Source organism: Adiantum capillus-veneris, chromosome 30, assembly GCF_014529385.1.
Source record: "Adiantum capillus-veneris isolate H3 chromosome 30, ASM1452938v2, whole genome shotgun sequence".
Lineage (NCBI taxonomy): Eukaryota > Viridiplantae > Streptophyta > Polypodiopsida > Polypodiales > Pteridaceae > Adiantum > Adiantum capillus-veneris.
Window position 1 is genome coordinate 109,472,396 of NC_140960.1, and position 10,076 is coordinate 109,482,471.

General features: G+C 43.4%; 1 pseudogene; it reads right to left on the reverse strand.

Annotated features, from left to right (window-relative positions):
• Nucleotides 1-2,079: 2,079 nt before the first annotated feature.
• LOC147418599 (O-fucosyltransferase 30-like) lies at nucleotides 2,080-9,785 on the reverse strand (annotated as a pseudogene).
• Between the last annotated feature and the right edge of the window lie 291 nt (nucleotides 9,786-10,076).

Below are 10,076 nucleotides of genomic sequence, written 5' to 3' on the forward strand. Positions count from 1 at the left end.
TTGATTGCCTTATCAATCGATAATGTTATCAGTCAATAAGACAATAAAAAGCAATAGCGTATCACCATATAATTTGAATAATTGGGATGAATGTATTATACGATCATATTCACATTTGAAACATTTACGATTAACGTATCATGCAACATAAGATGGCGGAGCTCTAAATCAATTGAAACCGTCAAAGAAAGAAGAATGCCATTCTAAGAACCACATAGTAAGTTTCACGGCCCACTAAAACCGCAAGCGACAAGGCGGACCTTGTACAGTGCAATGGAGCCATTGGATTAAACGTCTTGTCCAACACCCATTTATAGATAATAGGAGAGCGACCAGGTGGAAGAGGCTCAAGGGTCTAGGTGTGGTTGGCATGAAGAGATGATAGTTCTACCTACATAGTTGCATGCCATTGAGAAGCTTTTGGTCCTTATTTACAGGGTGTCATCATAGCATCTAGAGTTGGGGGCCAAAGATATTATTGCAAAACAGCCAGACTCATAGTCAAATTCCGCAGCTGCCAAAAAATTATCAATTCTTGAGGATGGGGAGAGGAACTTGAGGACATATTTTTCGATCGATGATAAGTATAGGGTGTAGAAGTAGAGGGCTCTCCTGAACTAGAGTTTCCTTGCTGAAGACAAGGCACTAAAGGATCCATGGGAATGCACCATGTAGCAATGCGATCATGTCAAGAAGAACGAGCTGAATTTTGATCTGAAATTCTTGATCTGGTCGTGGATATGACTAGTACTAGAAAGGCAATGCTAACCGAGAAGAATTTTTAGAGTTTCAAGATGGTGAAATGAAGCTTCATCAAAGATAACCGACTAAAGAAAACCGCCCTTGCGAATGGGTCATACGGATGCGAACCTTTTACACCATGTGGATCTCTCCACTGTAGCAACTTTCAATCATGCCATGCAGCTCATCTTGCCAAATAAATAGACGGCCTTTACCCTTCAATTGGTCAGTCATGGGCACAACTAGCCCTTGCATAATTCTTAATAACTTTGTGACGATGCCCAGCCATACCTGAAAAAGTTGAACTCATCTTAACTTTTGGGAGAAGGCCACTTTAAATATCTTCTACCTTACTAGGATCCATTTTAAGACCCTGAAAAATAAAAATAAAAATGGCACTATTAGCTTGGCATTTTTCTTAATCAACTTGCAGTAATTACCCGAAACATTTTGAAGCTCGTCCAAATTTTTGGGAGAATGCCACTTTAAATAGCTACGACCTTACTAGGATCCATCTTAAGACCCGTAGCAAAAATAATATGGCCAAGATACTACACTTCTGTTTGCATGAAAGCACATGCGCTTACTGTTCTAAGTATATAATGTATTCTACCTAAAGCAAATCAAAGACTTTTGTGAAATGCTCTAAATGTCCTCTTTCAAAACATTATAACTAAGGATGTCATCCAAAAAGACAACCACAAATTTACCCAAATAAAGTCGTAGGATCGTGTCCATTAGGGTCATAAACAAGTTGGAGCATTTGTCAACCCAAAGGAAAGAAACACTCAAAATGACCGAATTGTGAGTAGAAAGTTGTTTTAAGAATATTATCACTTGGGTCAACTTGACTAACTCAGAATGCTCAGCAACTCGCCTCTGTGGTGATTGATAAGTTGAACAACGGTAATAACGCTACCAAGCTGGCTATGGAGGCTAGAATATACCTCTCAAGAACGATCTACCAAAGAAATTGATGTAATTCCCTTGTGCTCTTGAGGGAGCTGCAAGGTTTCCAATCAACCAAAAATTGATTGACACAACTCAAGCCATGTTTGGCAGGGATGACCCATCAACTTTGTTGAAAGGGGCCCTTCCTCTAAAAGCACTATCCTTTCTAAGAAGCCTCAGCTTGTTGAAGCCGTGAAAATTTGTAGCTGCATCTCCAAAGTGGATGATCATTGGCCAATAGCAAGTATAGATGGACAAGCTGCTTGACATGTGGCATATACTGGTACTTAGGATTTGCACTCGTGCATCCAATCTACAGTTCCATGGAAGACAAAAACAGACAAAGCTTGGGAGGACTTAACATTTGCTCTAATTCCTCGTTGAGGATTGGCTTCGAGCACTTTGATTCATTTCTTACAATGAAAACGTAAGGCCAAGATTGGTTCGTCTTGCATATGATTATAAAGGAGGTTCTTAAACTTGATGTGTACAATTGAGAACCATTCCATTGTTAGTTGACAAAATATATGAGAGGTATCGGGCATCCTATTCAACTGAGTTAGTAGCACAAGTATTCCCCAATCTAAGTTGTAAGATATTTGCACTAAGCGTTGAGCCTGATGTACCCACAAAACCCAGGCTAGCACAACTACATATTACCTGCTCAACAAAGAGAAGAATGTCTGGATGAACACTCACATTTACAGGGTTTTGCATGTCAATCTTCATGGTCTTATTACGAGGGGGAAGATATCCTGACCGCAGGCCGTAGTCACATCTCATGAATCATTGGATCATTTCCATCAAGAGTGTGTAATTTAAAGGATTTATCTACATCCAGCTCCCCTAAATAAGTCTTGCTCCAGTTTGAGCGAGGCAGATCGGTCATAACAAACACATTTAAGGCCTGCAACTGGTTTTGCTGTTCCTGAGCCACTTTCAGTTGGGACTTCAAGCTTACAAACGTCTGTTCCCAGTGGTTCTTGAACTGCCCATCAAGCAGTCTCAAATGAGCACAAAAGTAAGGATTTTTTATCCTTTCTTTGGAGAACTGCTTTCCTGCATTAACAATGGGGGGGGTTAAAGGAATGAACTTCATTGCCTTAACCAGGGCTCTCACTTTTTGGTCTTTGCTTGATTCAATGTCAACATGAAGCTGACTGCCCTTGTATTCCGAAGAGAACAAACTTCCAAAAGAAAGCACTTCATATTTGCCAGCTTCTGAACCATTGCCCAGAGCCTCCACTATCCCTCTATATCTCCGCCAACCATACTTCGCTTTTATGACATTTTTAGTCGCCCTTGGATTCCAAGAGCCCACAGCAGCTGCTTTTGAAGCCTGCAAAGACTGATTTGTCTGGATGTTTCCCAATTTTGCCGCATTATGTACCCAGATTGTTGTCCTGCAATCTTCATTAACCCCATAAACACAGCTTCCATGAACTTCATCCGGCTTTGACAGCAATATACCACAGCTTTCCAATGTCCCCCAGGTTGAACTGTGGGCAGCCAAGCTTCTGTACAAGGACCCTGAGCACGCTGATGTTATATCTACTCCACACCACACCCTGATAAAGATGCGAAGATCTACAAGCTTGACCCGAGGCACCACCAAAGAGAGATCAAGAACGTCAGTAATGGCGATGTACCTGACATGAGAAGAGCCAGTATCATGAGAGACCTCTCAGATCATTAACGATGAAACAAAGCTTCATTCTAATAGACATCACTCAAAGAGAGAGAGAGAGAGAGAGAGAGAGAGAGAGAGAGAGAGAGAGAGAGAGAGAGAGAGACGGGCCGCCTGGGATTCGTGCACGAACCCTAACCCTCATAGCCTGCAAGCTGGCCCAACCCTAATCCCCTTTCGCCCTAACCCTACACTGGCCTGCTGTGCGTCCAATCCTGCTCGCACTAATCTGCCATTCGCCTGCAGATTCACTGCAGCTCGCTGTCCGCCTGCTGTTTTTTTGTCATGCAGAGCCAGCAGCTCTGCCTACGGTAGTTTCCTTAGTCTGTTGTCACTCTCCCGGTGATACACAGGTTTAGGAGCACCTTGCAGCAGCCTAACCCATACACCTTTTCGCCCATCTCCTTTGCGACACACATCCACACCACTCGTCCACAACAAACAAATCACACCCCGCATCACTTAAAGAGGTGGAGCTTTGTGCTAGAAAAGCACAGTTCGGTCTTGTCTGCAATCTCTCTCTCCGAGTGGTATGGCGCCGTATATCTGAAGACCTGCAACAGAAGATTGGCGACCGTGTTGAGATTCTCTCTCACAAAGACATCATGGATCGCCCTCTAAGAATGTAGTTGTGGAGCAGCAGGAAAGGATTGTATTTGAAATGGCAAGGACAATGCTCGAGCATAGAGACCTGCCGAATCTTTGTGGGCGGAGGCAATTGCAACAACAGTTCATATTATCAACCGGTCTCGTCTCCTAAAACTTCACTTCCAGGGAAGACTCCGTTTGAGTCATACTTCAGTAGAACGCCTAATGTGTCTCATTTTCAAATTTTTGGGAGCAATGCCTACACCAAAGAAGCAACGAGGGAAGTTTGACCCTGAGTTCGACACGGTTTTTGTTTGCTACAATAGTCCTTCCGAGGGATATCGACTTTAGGATCCCTAGATTTTTCTATGCTTGGAGATCTAGATGATGATTCCTCTCCTAAGGTTGAAAACAACCCTCTTCTCCGGTTCATGTCCCTCAGGTTGTAGAGATGGATGCACGGACTCATGATGATGCAATTGATAGCAGTTCTCACCTTGGTGCGGATGATGACGAGGATGTACCAATAGCTCCCTCTTCCAGAGCCAAACCCGACGACTTACCGAAGTGACTTTTGGAGACATTGCGAGTTGCAGCTACTTCAGATTTTCCATTAGATTGGCGTGAGGCGGATACTACAAGACGATCTTGATGACTTCAAAATGTTGAGATAGATGGGACTTTATTACATGACGTTGAGAAAGGCCAACTTTACATCCATCTAAAACACGGGCCATCGATGATGGGCTGCTTGAGCAAAATCTTTCTGAATACTTGCCAATATAGCAGTCGGTGCAAAGATCTCGTCATGACTCATAGTCCACGCACAATCCTTGAGAAAAGCCCTTGGCAACGAATTGTGCCTCGTCATTTATCAAAGATCCATCTGATTTGTACTTCGTCTTGTAGACCCACTTGACACCAATGACCTTCCACTTTGGTGGCCGCGGAACCAATTCCCATGTGTGATTCCCTTTGATAGAATCAAGCTCTCCCTGCATGGCCTCCTTTCACTTCGGTTGTGAAAGGGCCTCATCAATTGTAAGAGGTTCTTTGTCCTTTGCCACGGAGGACATCAAAGCATAGTTCACCACTAGAGGAGGAGATGTATGTGGAGCAACCTCCAAGATTCTCAGTTCCCGACTCAAGCAACAAAGTTTATAGGTTGTAAAAGGCTCTTTTGGGCTTGAAGCTAGCTCCTCGAGCGTGGTACCAAAAGATTGATTCTTTCTTCCTATGGCATTCCTTTTATTGTTCTTTTGCAAATCCAAATTTATATCTTTTCAAAGAAAGAAGATTAGTGACACTTATTATCCTCTATGTGGATGATAATGTGATTATAGGTAGCCATGACCCGCATACACACAATACTATAGAGACCTTGGCAAAGGAGTTTGAGATGACAGGTCTTTGCTTGCTTCATTACTTTCATGGACTGGGATATGGCAAATAGAGGGGGGGAGCATTTGGTATGACCGAATGCAAAACCTATCTCTTCCCCTATGGATCCCAACCAAAAGTTGCCACAATATGACCCCCCAGATGAAGTTGATGCTACAAAGTATCGAAAGGTGGTCAATTCTTTATTTCGGTGTTGAACACCCACTTTGACATCAGTTTTCCGGTGGGACTTCTTGGTTCATTTACGCAGAGACCCACCAGGTCACACATGCGGCAAGCTCTACGGATATTGTGGTATTTGAGACAGTCTGTCATTGGGCATACGCTAGAGATATTCTTAGATGATAAATTGATTCGGATTAGGGTGGTGATCCAGACAGATGACTTTCAGCTACACGTTACACCTTTTCATTCGATGCAAGAGCGATTTCATGGAGCACGAAGAAGCAGCCTACAATTGCCTTATCATCCACAAAGGCTAAGTATTGGGTTGTTTGAAGTGCTACATGCAAGTCAATGTGGTTATGGATGCTACTTTCAAAATTGTCTTGCCGCAACAAAAGACCACTATCTACTCTGATAGCAAGAGTTGTAAGCCATTGCAAGGAACCTAATTTTTCATGCCCATACCAAGCATATAGAGATACAATACCATTTAGTTCATGAGAATACCATGGATGGCTCTATTTGACTAGAGTATTGTCCTATGTCAAACAACCCTGATGATATCTTCACCAAACCTCTATCAGAGGCGACATTATCCCTTCATGCCAGCTCCCTTTGATTGGTTCCCCGTCTAGGAGCTAAGAAGGGGTGTTAGGAGTTACATCTTTTGTCCAATTGTCATGTGCGCATTGCAGTTCCGCCGCGTGGACAAGCTACTACTACAATCTAGCGTCAGTCTTACTTAGCTTAGGACCTAGCCAGGCACTTTGTGACTCTAGCAAGACGTGCATGCCCAGACAGGTCATAGTTGCATACCCTCTCTTGCACAGTTGAGTCACTTAAGCATATAGGCATACAAACAGGCACTCAAGTCGTTTTATAAATAACATTTTCAGCATTATTCTCCCAAGGTCGTGGAGCTGAAGAGAAGGCTACTCGACCCAGCATTTATTGAGTATGTAAGTGACCTGGGGGTCTCTCCTTAGAAGGAAAGAAGCAGAAGGACCAGTACCAGCTAAGTACCCGCAGCACCGCAATACAAGAACCCATAGTACTAGCGTTTTCAGCATTCACACCGGCCTTTTCACTCTCAACCAGCAATCAGCTTTTCAGCGTTTTTGCCATCATTGCCAGCACCAACCAGCCCATTCAGCCAGCGTTTTTAGCCCTGCAGAAGACCAGCATTTCAGCATCATCATCAATCTTCAGCATCATTGCATTTCAGCCCATAGCCTCACAGTACCAAGTACCTACAGCAAGTACCAAGCATCAGTATCCAGTACCATCAATACCAAGCACCTGCATCAAGTTCCCATCAGCATCTCAACATTTAGGATCATTGTATCAGCATTTTGTGCAAGCAATAAAGAAAGTACTTGCTCTAGCAACACAGCAAGCGGGCCCTTCAGGGTGGTTGGGACTCGACATGCAGTGTCCTCTCTCTCTCTCTCTCTCTCTCTCTCTCTCTCTCTCTCTCTCTCTCTCTCTTCTTCATTCTGTTCAGTTCAGTTTCTCTTTTCAAGTGAAGCAAAGTTCCCTTGTGTTTGTGCGGAGTACTAGATCTGAGCTAAATCATCAATCACTTCCGCCGTACCTGACAGCAGTGGTGGCTTCAATGTCTCTTTGGAGCAGTTTAGGGAGTGTGGGTTGTTTTGTGGCTATGATCATTCGTATTTTGAGGTACACGTAGCTTCTCGGCGGTACCAGGTGTGTTGTGACCAAGGCCCGCACGGCAGGTTGCCATTGTTTGGAGACTAATACGGAGGAGATCTACCACAGTAGATCTGAAATCTGGTGGCTGCCCGTACTCAGAGGAGGTTTGCTTGTGGTTGCGAACTTGATCATCATCAGATTCATGTTTTCTATAGCACCTTTGACACCGGCAAGGAAAGAGGCAAGCAAGCTAGAGGGTGAACAACTCCAACCTACAAGCGTTGCTAAGTAAAAAAACTATGGTTGGTTGCGTGAAAAATAAAGGCTAACAACATAACGTTGGCGATCCAAAAGCAAGGAGAGGTAGTGCTTAGGAAAGGGGGAGGAAGTGGGAGCAAAAGAGCGAGTAAGTACGACCACTCGAATAGTCCTATCGTGAAAACATTGCGGGTGAAGCTAAAAGGTAAGGGTGCTCGGAGGTATCTTCAAGGGTTTCTTGTCGACGGAAGTGGATGCACGCTACACGTGAATGCGATTGCTGAAGAGGGTTAGGGATCCTAAGGTGTCAGGCTAGGTTCGAAGCTAGGACTGATGCTAGGCTGTAGCAGAAGCTTGTCGACATGGCACAAGTGCAATGCGCACCTGATACGATCATATTGGAACAACGAGGATCTGTTGCGGGAAGGTGAGATCTACGAGGTTCGGGGGCTCTACTGCAGTGTGTCTATGCTGAAAACCAAAACGCTGGTACATATGTTGAAGCCATCGCGGAGAATCTGCAAAACGCTAAGGTTGGAGGACCACAAACATCAGAATAAACCAACTCAAGTGTTTTATTTTTTCGTTCATTTCTTGATTTTTGAAATTTTACCCTCTTTTGTTTACCATAAACACAATCTTCACAGAACTCTAAGTCCACTTCTTTCAAACCTGGTAGAAGCTTCTTCGTTTGAAGGATTTGCATTCCTTTGGCACTCATATGCCCAAGCCGGTAGTGCCACACCGCACTGTCAACTTTTGTAGTTGCTGCACAAGCTGAAGGTTGCGTGCTGATAGTACACAAGTAAAGTGTACCGACCTTTTCTCCCTTGGAAACCACCAAAGATATCTATGATGTGAAAATGTTTAGACACTACCTTCTAGATCTCTTGAATAAATTTGTCTTCTTTGTGGATCATCAAGCACTATTATACTTGGTGAACAAACCATGCAATACAAAACGTATTGTTCTATGGTTTATCATATTGCTTGAATTTGATTCACCGTAGTAGTCAAGAAGGAGACTACACATTAGAGGGCTGACCATTTGTCTAGATTGACTCATGAGGAAGCACCTTGATAAGTTGATGATGACCTGCTTGACTCATACCTATTCAATATCAAGATGGTACTGACATGGAGCAAACACGTAATAACTTTGCTCACCATTGGCTCATTGCAAATTGAAGGCAACATCAATCATCAAGCAAACACAAACACTTGTTCTGATAGCAAGAAGGATATACAAACATGGGAATGATGGAATCCAAGATCTTCCACCGTTTGTTTCCAAATGCAATGTTGTGACCTTCATCGTCCAATTGTCCTGTAGAGATCAAATTTTTCCAAAGAGAAGGAACATGCCTAACATCTTTAAGCTTCCATTCATTTCCGTTAGCAATTTTGAAAGAAACTGTACCTTTGTCGACAATCTCACAAGCTTCATCATCTCCCAAGTATACATACCCAAAATTACCTTTGGTGTAATCTTGGAAATGTTGCTTGTGTGGTGTCGCATGGAATGAAGCCTCGAAATCTACTATACAGGAATTAGACACATTGTCTAATGAGAGAATTAGAGCATCTTGCTCTACTTTACCTGTCACATTGGCCTCCGATGTTGACTTGTTGTCTTGAGACTTAGTCTCCTTCTTCTTCTTGGACCAGCAATTCTTCTTGACGTGGCCCTTCTTGCCACAGTTCCAACATTCAAGAACTGACTTTGTGCATGGCTTGCTCCATCTTGAGCGATCACGTATTTTCCATCTGACGTAGCTAAATATGACGTCATACTTAGCTAAATATGGAAAATACATCTATTTAAGTATGCTCCGTCTATTTAGCTACATCATACTCTTTCTTGAGTGAAAAAGGCAAGAAAGAGGTCACCCTTTTCTCCATCTTCTTCGTCCTCTTCCTCTTATGAAGAAAGTGATGGTGTAGACAAGGAGGAACAAGGGAAGAAAAAGGCAAGAAAGAGGTCGCCCTCTTCTCCATCCTACTCAAATTCTTCCTCTTCTGAAGAAAGTGATGGTGCATTTTCAAAAGTCCGCCAAGCAATGGTGGGCTAGCCTACGAGCAAACGGTGAAGCTCCACGAACATGGAAAATCTGCCACACTCCTACTGGCATTGTAATAAGGTCCACCACCCATTTGTAGTGCATAGCCAGTGAGGTGGGATGCAATCCATCTCTATGTCGCACATTAGAGTATTGTTGACATATTAAGCATGTTTCCACAAATTGAACCACATCTTTGTACATACCTCTCCACCAATACCGGTCTTTAATCTTAACAAAGGTTGCCCAAACTCCTCTGTGTCTAGCCCATAGACTTTCATGAAACTCTTTAATCACTTGCCGTTGGGTTGCTTTGTCGCAAATAATTCGTTGTGGTGCCCCTCCTGGGCACTTCGGTTGTTTTATAGGTGTTGGCTGCTTGGATTATGGTAACCCCGGTGTGATTAGGGTAAGCTAATCGGGGAGACAAAGCAAGTGGTGGGCCTGGTGTGGTTGACCCTTGCTTTGTTTTGGGAGGTTACTAAAAGATAAGAATCTCTAGGTGGGCCTTTGTGACCATCACCTAGAGAGAGGGAATTTACAAAGTGGGAATTTTACAATGGCTTGGGTGA